Source organism: Ambystoma mexicanum, chromosome 9 (genome assembly GCF_040938575.1).
Source record: "Ambystoma mexicanum isolate Mex_15411 chromosome 9, UKY_AmexF1_1, whole genome shotgun sequence".
NCBI lineage: Eukaryota > Metazoa > Chordata > Amphibia > Caudata > Ambystomatidae > Ambystoma > Ambystoma mexicanum.
Window position 1 is genome coordinate 933,513,262 of NC_090931.1, and position 12,788 is coordinate 933,526,049.

Here is a 12,788-nt window from a genome sequence, read left to right on the forward strand (position 1 = left end):
GTAAAAATATAGTGCCACATCCAGCGCTTAATCATATATATGATGCTAAACTGGTGAAAGTCTGTCGACTCCATCAGGCGGAGGAGAGGAAACTGAGACGAATAAACACCTTATCTTTGAAGCTGCTACTGAAAAAATTTAGACAAGCATATAAAAACTGGGTAAAAAGTCACATATTCATGCTAGTTCAAAATGACGCTGAGAAAATACTGCGTGCATTATGTGGGAAAAACTCCCCCAATTTGTAGGACCTTATCAATAATGGGGGGGATCAGTAAGAAACATCAACTGATGGGGGTGTGACAGAAGAAAGCTGGGTCAAACATTATACCAAACTATTTGAGGATCCCTCTGGTGTATCTCTAACACCAAAGGGTCAGAGCTCAGATGGTTGGTCCTTTGAGTTTGATGAGGAGGAAGCCAGGTCTATGATCTGGAAGCTCAGTTCATCTAGAACTGCAGGTCCTGACGGGGTCTCCAACAGTGCAATGAAAAGTAACCCCTAGGCTTGGGCTAAATTGACCTTTTCTCTATTCAAACAGGTGATACTAAACTGGCAGGTACCTAAATCCTGGAGAGAGGCTTGGGTAGTGCCCATATTTAAGAAGGGCGATAGGACAGACCCTAAGAACGATCGTCCTATCGCTCTCCTAGACTCTCTAGGAAAGCTTTTTGCTTTGTTGATCCTTTGGGATCTTAATGCATGGACTACTGCAAAAAGAATTTTTGACCCTAGACAAACGGGCTTCCTAAAGGGAGTGGGGACCGCTGTAAATTTATTCATTTTGAATTTGCTAAATCAAAAAACGCTTTCCAGTAACACTACAATATATATGGGATTCTTAGACTTACATCAGGCCTTCGATGGAGTTAATAGGAATCGCCTATGGGCTAAATGGAAGGCTTGGGATTGTCAAGCTGACATCCTAGAAGCAATTCAAGCGCAGTACACTGACACTTCTATACAGATTAGATCAGGAGCCTGATGTCTAGAAAAATCCAGACATTTCGTGTCCTAAAGCAGGGCTCAGCTCTTGCACCCATTCTATTTTATTTAGCTTGTATTTATCGGACCTAGGTATTACTCAAAACGACATTCGTGCATTTCCACCTAAATTGAATGGTTGTGAACTGCCATGGCTCCTGCCTGCAGACGATATTGTCTTCTTATACCAGACAGAAATCAGTCTACAGCGCCGATTAACAGCATTTAATAACTATCTGAACATCAATGGAATGAAAATGAATGTAAGGAAATCACAAATCCTGGTTATGGCAACTGCTAGGAAAAAGAAAATAGCATTTTCATGGGCGGTAGAAGATCTACACGTAGGCGTCGTAGATTCCATTGTATATTTGGGAGTAAAATAGAAATATTAATGAAATTGCTCATGTAACCTGGTTGAAAACGAAATTACAAACTTTGACGAACCAAGGAATTGCCATCCACGGATGCTATGGAGCCTACTCCATGACACCTATTTTGACCTTTTATCGGCAAAAGGTCATACAAGTACTTACTTATGGGGCGGAGACTCTACCAAATATAAACAAAAAAATATGGAAACAAATGGAAGGCCATTTTTGGAGGAAGAGTTTATGGTTGCACTTGTTTCTATTTACAGCCAAAATCCATCATGAGCTACGTCCCCCCTCTATGGCCTCCATTGTACTGTGGCAGGACATTTCTTTCTTCAGGAAATGCATTATGTTGGATGCCCCTGCTCCTTTTTCCATCTTATGCCCAGATGATGACTCAAATTAAAAATTGGTAACTCTTTGGTCTCAAGCAATATGGGATACATTTGCACCTCCTGGAGGTGGATATTGACTTGCTAAGGGGAAACCCTTTAAAAGTAAAGTCTAAACTGGAAAGAGATGACTGAAACATGTGAAGCAAGACCAATCACTCCGTACTCATTTAAATGGTGGATGGAAAAAAAAGACTTAAATGAACCCCCAATGTATTTATGCAAATTTCCTTCGCCATTCTATAGGCACCTCCTTTTCCGTTGCCGTGTGAACACTATGCCAACAAGAGAAATCCAATTCAAACGTCAGCAGAGTGGCATTGAAAATAATGTTTGTCGCTTCTGCGAGGGAAATGAGGAGGTGGAATCACTTTATTACATTGCAATGGAATGTAAAAGTCTTAATGTGGAACAATTACATTATATGGGACCTTATTGGAAGGAATCTTTGACCCTGGAAGAACACTGGGATTGGTTACAGATTGGCCAAAAAAGGGGGCATATTTTGTCCATGCTCACATTTATCAATTCAGTGATTGGTCTGAAACGGGATGTGAAATAATCATGACTGATTTGACTGTAAAGAATGTATACCATGAAGACCTGGAAAGGCCTTATGTCTGTTTGGATTTAGTGGGAATTTGAAAAGACCTGTTTTTGTTTCTTTTAAACTGTCAAAGGTTTCTTTTGCACTATAACTTGTTTTTAGTTTGAAACCAATAAAACTTTTAAAAAAAGAAATTATTCTCCCCTTTACTTAATCTAAGAGAAATATGTCTTACGCACAAGGCTTATCTTTTCTGACTCCTTTTGTGCCTTGCAGTTGCTTCCTGCTGCGACATCTTTGATTCTGAGCCAAACAAATATCCTTTGTTCTTGCACAAATCTGTATTCCAGCCAAATCTGTATTCCAGCCAGCGCCTGTCAGCTCTGCAGCCTTGGACTTTCTCCTTGAGGCTTCTCGCTTATTATCATACGATGCCGGCACCCATTTTCTCAACATGGCTGCTTTACTTGCGTTATATTTCCTACTTTAGCAAGCTTCTACATTGTCTTATCTACCTTGCGTTTCTGCATACATACATCTACTGCATCTCTTGTTACTTATCTTCTATGTGTATACAATTTTCTTCATCTTCGCATGTATGTTTAGTTTGTCACTTTAGTCACATCTTCATTTTCTAGATATTCGTACATCATGTTTAGCGTGCCCACGTGCCTTCTCTTCTTCATGATGTCACTCCACACCTGTCAGACTTTACATATAGTTCTTCTATGTCCAGTGGAGTCTGCGGGCTCATGTCTACCGCATCAGTTCGCCGGTACATTCGATACGGTTGTCTCAGTGCATAACGTCTCTCAGACCGTTGATGTGGTATTGGGATGTCATAATCAGTGTTCTCTTGCTGTTCTTCCAATATGACAGAGATGAGGGGGTGGGATCTATAAATGACATGTACATCTGCCTCGCTACACTAGATTTATTTTGAGGAGTTAATGGACACAGCCTTCTTTAAAGAGAACTTAATTATGCAGGGCCTATTGCCTTATGCGAGGCCGCATTGTCAGGAGGACAATTGCAAATTATGCTTCATACAAAACAATGATCCCAAAGGGAGGCTCACTTGAGTCCAAAATCCCCAAGTATCTTCTGGCCTGAATCGTATCGAGTTGATTTGGCACAACATAAGGAGTACCTCAGGAATGCGTAAATGCCCGCCCACAAGGCAGAACTCTTTCAGTGCATTTCAAAGTTTGGTGGCAGGTCCTGACCACAGATACCTTGCAACTATGATAAACAACCTTAAGAATATGAGTTCTGTGGTGGTGGAGTGCAATAGGGCTGCAACTAATATTTGAATAGATAGTATGCTCCCCTCTGAATGGTAATACCATCATGTTGTAATTGAAATGGGTTATTTATGACGTGCTTAATACCCAGAGGTTTCTAAGCATGGACTTTGGGGATCGAACCTGTGTTGCTCCGCAGCATCTTGCTTCCAAGACGAGCACGTTGTCCCTGAGCTATCATCCTGAGATGTCATGTTACTCAATCACCCAATAAATATAATTAGTTAGTACATCATATAACTGTCTATAAGAGTGTTAGTGTGAGACTGGAGGAACAAGTAAAACACAGTAAGGTAACATGTATGCAAGAGTTTCTTAATGTATAGTGGAAGTGTAGGTTGGAATGGAACATTTGGAGTTGGCAGATGGGGAAGGTTGATGTTTGTTAGTGGAGAATATACTGGTTGGGGGAATAAAGATGGGAGAGGTGCGGTGAGAGAAAGGGGCACAGATGTCTGGGTTCCACCTTTGCATCCACCTGAATTCATTTATTTTATTATTTTAAAGCTGGGTGCGGTTACCCTAAAAACTTACATGCACAAAGACAAAGATATTGGTCCTCTGAAGAACAGGTTTACCTTGTTTCCCTATCCATCAAACGTCTCTTGCTTGTGCTGCTGCTCATTCTGTTCAAGAGTGACCTGTAAGCAAATCATATCGCTCAGGAAGTGCTTACAAGTTTAATCATGTCCATCCTCTGCTGAAATGGTTTCAGCATGCAATGTGGCAGTGGGAGATCTAGGGCCTCAATACAAGTGTGCCGGTCCGGTAACAATGGTGCCGGTAAGCGTACCGGCACCGTTGTTACCGGACCAGCACACTACGAGTCTGCTTGCCAGAGTTGCTGTGCCTGGCAGGTCTGACCCTGCCGGGCACGGTGGCCACAGTAGGCAGACTTTCATGGAAACACCGGCACCGTTATTATGCCTCCATGTTCCCCACTCCCATAGAGTGGAAAGTTTGGTGAGGATTCGTCCAGGGGGGCAAAATATATAGGGGGGTCCCAATATATTTTATTTCTCCATAGACTGAATAGACAAAATCTTTCCGCACGCGTACAGCCCAAACCGTTGGACGGATTTTCATCAAATTTGTGGCAGGATCAGCGGCTTGGTCCCGAAAGCGTGCTTTACTAAATTTGGTGATAATCCATTCTGTACTTTGTTTAAAAACAGGTAAAATGTACATCTAAAAATATTAGTGATATCTGGCTCCGCTCCGCGGTTCCATTTCCCTGTTCGCTCTGCAATCAAAAGTCTGATTGGCCTGTAGTGTGACATGATGCCAGTGGACATTGGATGTGCTCGGTGGTTGGCTGGAGGGAAGCGTGATATGCGTCATAATTTTGGGTAACGCCGCCATGTTGTATCCGAGGATAGTGCGGTGCCGAAAGGGGCTGGCAAACATGCTTTGCAGCATCTGGTGGTGAGAAGAAGGGATGGAAAGGGTGCAGGAGTGAGAAGTGGTTCATCTGATATATATTTAATTAGTTGGAAGAAGACAGTGGTGTGCCAGCGGTATCTGTGCGTACTGCGCCATTTGATGAGTACCTCCTCAGGCAAGTTCCTTGTGTGGTGAATGCAGGTAACCTTCGTTACGGCACAATAGGTCCTGAGGCGACCTCTTTATCTGGTGACTACTGGCAGGCTCAATTGGGTGGCCCTCAGTTAGGTAGGGGACACTCATTTGCATGCTCCCGGACCAACGTGCAGAGTGGCGTGTCACAGTACATGCACAATCCAATGACCTTTGAAAGGGAAGGGTCTGCTTTGGCGCATATAGCTTGCAAGGCCGATTTAAGGATGCGTTGCACCACAGGAGTGTCCCTGGTGGTAGCAGGAGCAGATGCGGAGGATGCTGTAGAAGAAAGTAACCTACGGCCTTGTTTGAAGGGCACTACCATCTAAACTGCTGCCTTCTGGTTCACTTTGAGATCTCGTTGTATTGAGGTGGTGCCGTAACTGTACACACCAGGTTTTCTGCAACTTAGTGAGTGCATCTTTCCTGGTTAGCACGACATTTTGGCATGACATTTTGGCACGTCTCCTACGCTGCTAAACAGTTTGCACACCCAGCACTCACGCTGCCTGCAGGCATTGGGTATTTGCTCTACTTCATTCTTGTTCTCTTCTTGATCTATTTGTACCTCACCACGTCTGTTCCCTTGTTCAGGCCCTTCGGAAGGAGGTGGAGGTGGTGAGGCTCAGGGTGTGGGTGCTGGTGAATTAGAGGCAGTAGCAGCAGTCATGGTTGCCATTAGTTGCAAAGGTAATATAGCACAGTAGAAATGATGAGAAAGCAATTCCAGCACAAAGCAACGTGGCCCCCTACTTTGCTCTACAAGAACACAAACTGAATGCGGCACACCTCTGAGGTGTGGCATTTTGTAGGGCTGCTGTGGAGCACTTGGACGTGGAAAGCGGGCCTAAATCATTCAAAATAATTGTTACATGCACAGTGGCACAGTGTGGAATGTTTGTAAGGGTGTACTTTCACATTAACACTCCTTATATTGCAGAAAACACTACTTTTCCAATGCCCGGGGGCCCCGATTGTGTCCGGCAAATAAGGGTCGACGTGCAGCTTGGATGCGGTCACATAATGATGTCGTGAATGTTCTCCACTGGTACGTCTGTTCACAGGACCTGTATTGGGCGAAATACTTTGTGTGCATGTGCATAGGTGTCCTACTAACAGGCTTGGTCTCCCAGGACTCATTCAAAGTGTGACACATGTCCGGGGAACATTTTCGCACAAGCTGGTTGTTAGCAGGCTACAGCCAGTGCAATGTTTGTGTGCACAGCTGTCCATAGGACATGAGTGGACTCTTCAAAGTACTGAAAGTATGTTACAACTTTTTCCTACCATGCTGCACAGGGCCGGTGTTACCAGGACACAGAGTATGACATACGCATGTGCATAGCTGTGGGATGGACAGAAGTGCGCTCCCACAACTAATTAAAGGTGCATCACAAGATGCGGACATGAGGCCACTACTGGCGCGCTAAGGATACCTGCATTGTTATTGCGCATACACCAGGCAGGTGCGGTGTCCGTAGGAAACCTCCATTTTGCTTAACTACATCTATCCCGGACAGTACTGTGCGCTACAGACTTATAGTGAAATTTTGAAATAAAAGGAAAAGCCACTCGCACACTCAGCAACACTAAATCTACACCTTTAATTTCTGATATACATACACACTATTAGGAAAGGGAAGGGGTACCTGAAATGGATACATACACAGGGAAATTGGGTATTTGTACAAGTTTGTCATGAGGGGAGACACGGATTGAGGTCTCATCATAACGTCTGTGCTCACAGGGATGTTGTTGGGGATGGTGGGCTGGTAAATGGGGAAGGGGTACATGTGCAGGTGGGGCAGTGGTATTTCATTTTTCCCATATTATGTCCTTGCATAAAATCTTTTAAGGCGGCTAGATTGTTTAGCAATTGTTCCATTTTGGCATACAGTCTGTGTAGACTGTTACTTACAGAGTTTCCTTCCTTTCATGTGGCCATATGTTGTTGTGGAAGTGGTGCCTGTGATGCTGGAAATGCATCGGAGGGACAGGGCCTCCGTATCCTTGTCCTTTACTGTTTCTATTGTGTGTTCGGTCGTGTTTTCCGCACAGGAGTTCATGTGGGACTCCTGGCGGTGCAGCTATCTTTTAGTTTGGTGTACAGACCCATGGGATACCCTTATGGCACCCATGGGTGGGGGTGCAACGTTGTGCCCCAAGTGTATGTTTTTGGGCACCTGTGTGTGACTCACAGAGCAGGGTATGGGCTGGTGGCAGCTCCATGCTGAATTTGACAGGTGTTCTGAGTGTCCTCCATTTTGGGATACCCAGGCTCTGGCATTTGAATCAGTTGATTCCTGATAGGAAACAAGATGGCCCTTGTGGCCTCTTTCTTTCTATTGCCTGTTACCTTGTTTTCCCAAAGTCATGGGAAGCCCTGACTCTGTCCCTTCCCCCTAACTGTCTGTTGGGTGGAAGTTCCATGTATGATGTTGTTGTGAAGTCCAGGCCAGACTGGCTGGAGCCTTCCCAGTGACTGTATGTTGTGGGTGGAACCTGGGTGAATGGAGCGTGTGACCAATATGCACTTCTTGTTGTGGATGTCTGGTTTCTGGTGTTTGACACAATGACTGAGACAGTCCTGCCCGAAACTGGTATGAATGCAGTGTGGGGTGTTGAATGGCTGGGTACTTGTCCCAATACACATAACTTGTTGTGGGTGTCTGGAGAGAAGTGAATGGCCTGAATGCACTATGCACCTGATTGGCTGCCTGCCTGCATGAATGCCCTCCTGGTCGATTGGTTGCCTGAGTGTGACCCAGCAGAATGAATGGGAGATCAACTAGTATATCTGGGGGCCTCTCACTGCTAGAATTCATGTTCAGAAGCTAAGTCCACTACGAAGAGTAACTGGAGTAAAACTGAAGCTTAACCTTGAAGCCCTGCTGGAAGAGAAGAATTGCTGTTGCTCTTCTTCATCAATCTAAAATCTGCTGTGTCTCCAAGGACTGACCCACAGAGGACCTGGTAAGGCGCCCTCTTCCCGTGCTACGAGGGACCATCGTGCACCAGCTGATCTTTGCCAAAGCTCCCTGGTAGACAGACCTACGACAGGCTGCCGACCGGAGACGGGGACTGCCGCAGAATCCCAACGAGAAGCGCCAAGACTGTAGTCCGCCACCGTCGGGGGCCGCCGTCGCCAACCGGAGCCACCGTGCTCCCGTTGCCTAAGAACTTTCGATTCACACACGCGCGACTGCACTGCCGCCCGCCTTATCCCGCCGGAGAAGGCCAGGCCGTCAACGTGCTCAGGAGCATCTGCCGGTGGGTTTCCCGCCACCCAAAGACCACAGAGACGCCGACGACTCGACACCCTTGCTGGGCCACAATTCTTCAAACTCTTTGCGGTCCTGAACTATCGACACCGAGGTGACCCGCACGCCTCTTCCTTGTAGGACGTTTACGCTTCCCCGTCGACGAGCACCGCTAGGAAACAAGCTGCCACTTTACCGTCGTCGCTCACCCTGTTCTCCGTCAGACGTTCGGCGACCAGTGACTCCTGCCTTAAAGGGAGGGCGCTCAAGAAGGGCCGTCGATTCCCTGACGAGGAACGCTACAATGCCAGGTACTTTGGGGTTGCAGAACTATTGGAAAGTCTCTTATGAACAATATATGGACTGGGTTTGTGATATATCTTTATTCTACAGGTTGCCCAGGTGGGGGGATCTCCACACAGAACTGTTTCTAGGTATCGGGGCCAGTATTCTGCCAATTGTTCTAACCAACTGCTTTCCTCTTATATCTATTGTTTCCTTTATGAACCGATTTGTGTGACTTTTAACCGTACAGATGATGCACTTTAAAGAGATGTAGTAGTAATTGTGGTACCACGTAGAACTGTATATTTGCCATTATAGATAACAGAGTACAAAGTGAGTTATTGTGATATTGTACATAACATTGAATATTAATGATATAAAGACTGTGTTTTAACTAATACAGTGTGTGGACATTCCTTTGTGGGGGCTTGGGGACTACACTGTACTTAAGAACCAGCCTGCATCACCTCCTGAGAAGCTAGGCCCTGATTGCTCGACCACGTACCAATAATAGAGAATCTTGGTTGGGGTCCTCTGTGCCTCTTCTCTACCATATAGAGAGCAGATGTACAGACCCCCCCTACGGTCTTTACAGTGCCACTTGTGGTGCATTCCTTTCATTTCCACTATGTCCTGTTAAAGATAAAAATATCTGTTAGGTATATATGAAGCAATACATATTAACTGTCTTACTTTTCAGACTGTGCGGCGTACCAATGGGGATACTATTGTTACTCACTTAGTCATGAGGGGAATTCTCTTCCAGCCATTCCAAGGTGCTTGGTATTGCTGCGTACAAAAAAATAAACTCATGGTTTTCCATTATTGCACACTGCACAAGCTGTGTAATTATAGAAGAAACTTCAGTGTACTTACTGCGTTGTAGTGATGTTCTGCTCTCAATACTTTGCAGTCCTCACTCTGCCATTTTCTTCTTCGTTCCCATGTAAAGCCGTAGTGCTGTAATATTGTTCCACGTAGACGTTATTTCCCTTATTGGTACATTCCATTATGGTGTATACCCCATGCATTTTCTCTGTTTGTTTCCCTAGTACCAACTTTGCAGACCTACTCTATTTTTCCTTGCAATGCACGCACATTGTGCTCTTTGTATAAGTTCCTTGTTTTTGCTGAATGGTACCACTATGTAAGAGAACCCCTGCCTTTTCCAGCAGTTTGATTGCTAGCTGCTATCCGCGAACAGATGCATAGTCTGCGGTTACTGTGCCCATCGGTATGCCGACATTCATTTGGTATGCTGTATGGTACATCTATACAAACTAAGGGTATCCTGGTAAAAACCTATGAAATTCAGTGAAAAAACATTGTTAAAGAGACGTTATGGTTAAGTTGGTTATGGTTGAATTGCGCTACTAAAAACTTATCTAATTTAGTGAAAAAACGTTGTTAAAGGGACTTTATAGTTGAGCTGCCCTAAGAAAAACCTATCAAATTCAGTGCAAAAACTTTTTTAAAGGGACATAATAGTTACTTTGCACTAATAACAACCTATCCATATTATGGTTACAAGTAAAACCAAAAAAAAACCAGAAATTCGCCAGTTATGGTAAGCTAAGCAACCATATCTCGCACCACCACTGTGCACTGCAAGGACTAACACCATCAAAGATGACATCACAAATGCCATTGATGACATCACTGATTGTGTTAGTCCTTGCAATACACAGTGGTTGCTTAGCTTACCATAACTGGCGACTTTCTGTTTTTTTAGGGTTTTATACACTGATAGAGGTAAAGAAGAGTCACATAGAGAGACATACAGCGAGAGCAATGGAGAGAGCGAGACATGTAGAGAAATAGTGAGAGACAGAGAGAGAAAGAGAGAGACATAGGGCTACAGAGTGACATAAAAGGAAAGAGTGAGAGAGACGGAGATAGTTATAGGGAGAGAGACATAGCAAGACAGAAAGAGTCACAGAGTGAAACAGACATAGAGAGATACAAAGAAAGACAGAGGGACATAGAGAGAGTGAGTGAAAGATGTAGCGAGAGAAAGAGAGAGACATAGGGCCTCATTACACGGTAGGGCGGTGAGCCATGGCGCTATTAGCGCCATGGCTCATGCCGGTAAAATACCGGCACCGCCTTGGCGGAAAGGGGATTTACCGCCCCATTCCAAGGTTGGAGGGGCGGTAAATCCCCTTTCCGCCATTGCCCTTCCCCATTCCCATTTCTGCCCCATAGGGCTCTATGGGACTGGGGAAGGCGCTAATTATGCCACCGCAATTTTGCGGTGCCGTAATTAGCTCCGAGGTCCCTTAGCGGGTTGGATTTTAACGCCTGCAAGAAGCAGGCGTTAAATCCTCCAACCCGCAAAGGGACCTCGTAGTACGGCGGTAAGGGTTAACGGTCACCGTTGCCATTAACGGTGACCGTTAACCCTTACCGCCGTCCGTGTAATGAGGCCCATAGAAAGAGAGAGATACATAGCGAGAAGGACAGAGAGAGAGAGACTTATAGAGACGGAGAGATGGTAGCATATATACATATAGAGAAAGAGACATAGAGAGCGGGGACATGAAGAGAGACAGAAAGAAAGAGACTGAGAGAGACACAAACCTACACAGTCTGAGAGAGACATATGTAGAGGGAGACCTAGAGATGGACAGAGAGAGAGGATAGCAAAGGGCGGGGGATAGCACAGGGGCAATGGAGGATAGCACAGGGGTAACACGCTGGTCTTGCAAGCAAGACCACGCACGCAGAGCAACGGATGTTCGAATCCCGGATCCGCACTTAGAAACCCAACTCAGGTATAGTGTGTTATAAAAAACCAATTAAATAAATAAGAGAGAGTGTCAGAGACAGACCTGGAGAGCAAGATAGATGAGAGGACTACAGAGCCAGAGAGAGAACGACATGGAGAGGGAGACATAGAGAGAAGATAGACATAGAGAGATTGAGATAGAGAAAGATAAATAAAATGTTACTTAGGGAGTAAGAGAGACCTATATAAAGAGAGGCACAGATGTGGAGAGAGTCTTAGAGAGAGTGAGACATAGTGAAAGAGAGGGACAGAGCAAGAGAGAGAGTGAGAGAGGCAGAGAGCACATACACTGGAGACCACGCACTCTAAGTCCCAGTAACATAACATAACATAACATAACATAACATAACATAACACAGTGTTCTTCAAAGTGTGGGGCGTGCCACCATGATGGGGCTCAGCACCATGCCAAGGGGGTGTGTGAGTCCCACAGTTTGAAAAAACGACAACCACCGCTCAGCTTGTAAGAGAACCTTGTACTCTGGTGCCCCTTCAATAAACACAGCATGGAAGACGTCCCTGCTGTGTTTACCTTTGTTGTTGCCAGTCCACGGCTATTAAGGCAGGCACTGTGATCTCTGCCGTTTCTCTGCTGTCCAGAGAGCAGAAGACACAGAAGGGTCACGAGGAAGTGCAGATTTACCTTGTTTGTTTGTTTACTCATTTATATAGCACTCCGAACCCTGGGGTATCTGTGCGCATTACACTTTACTTGGTTACAGACATTTACATGAACGCAGAAGACAACAGGAGTTATTTACAACATAAGTCAAATAATTACAGAATATTTACTATCTATATATACATTTTCAAGATCAGATAATGAACAATTGTATGAGAGAACAGGATTTCGGAAAGCACCAGAACCGGATACAAGAACAGGAAAACAAGTGGCTATAATGGAGGGAGAAAGAAAGACCGATTTGGGGGTAAGGATAAAATGTGGAAGAAGGCCGATGAGAGTGAACACAAGTGAGAGAGACAAACTTGTAGCCTGAGCTAAAAAGGGAGGAAAAAAGAGAATCCAAGATAGCAAGAGGGAGAGACTCAGAATTGGGTCTAGAGAAGAGAGAACAGGATTTCAAAAAAGGGGGTGAAGAGAAAGAAGAGGGCAAAAAGGCGAGACAGAAAAGTGTAGATGTATGCCTACGTTGGCTGACTTAGCCCTACACTTTGGAAGAATACAAATTATCATTATTGTTAAGGGAGGGAGGGGCAGAATGTCAGGGAGGGTCAAAATAGGAGGGAGGGTCAGAATCGGACAGAATGGAAAGT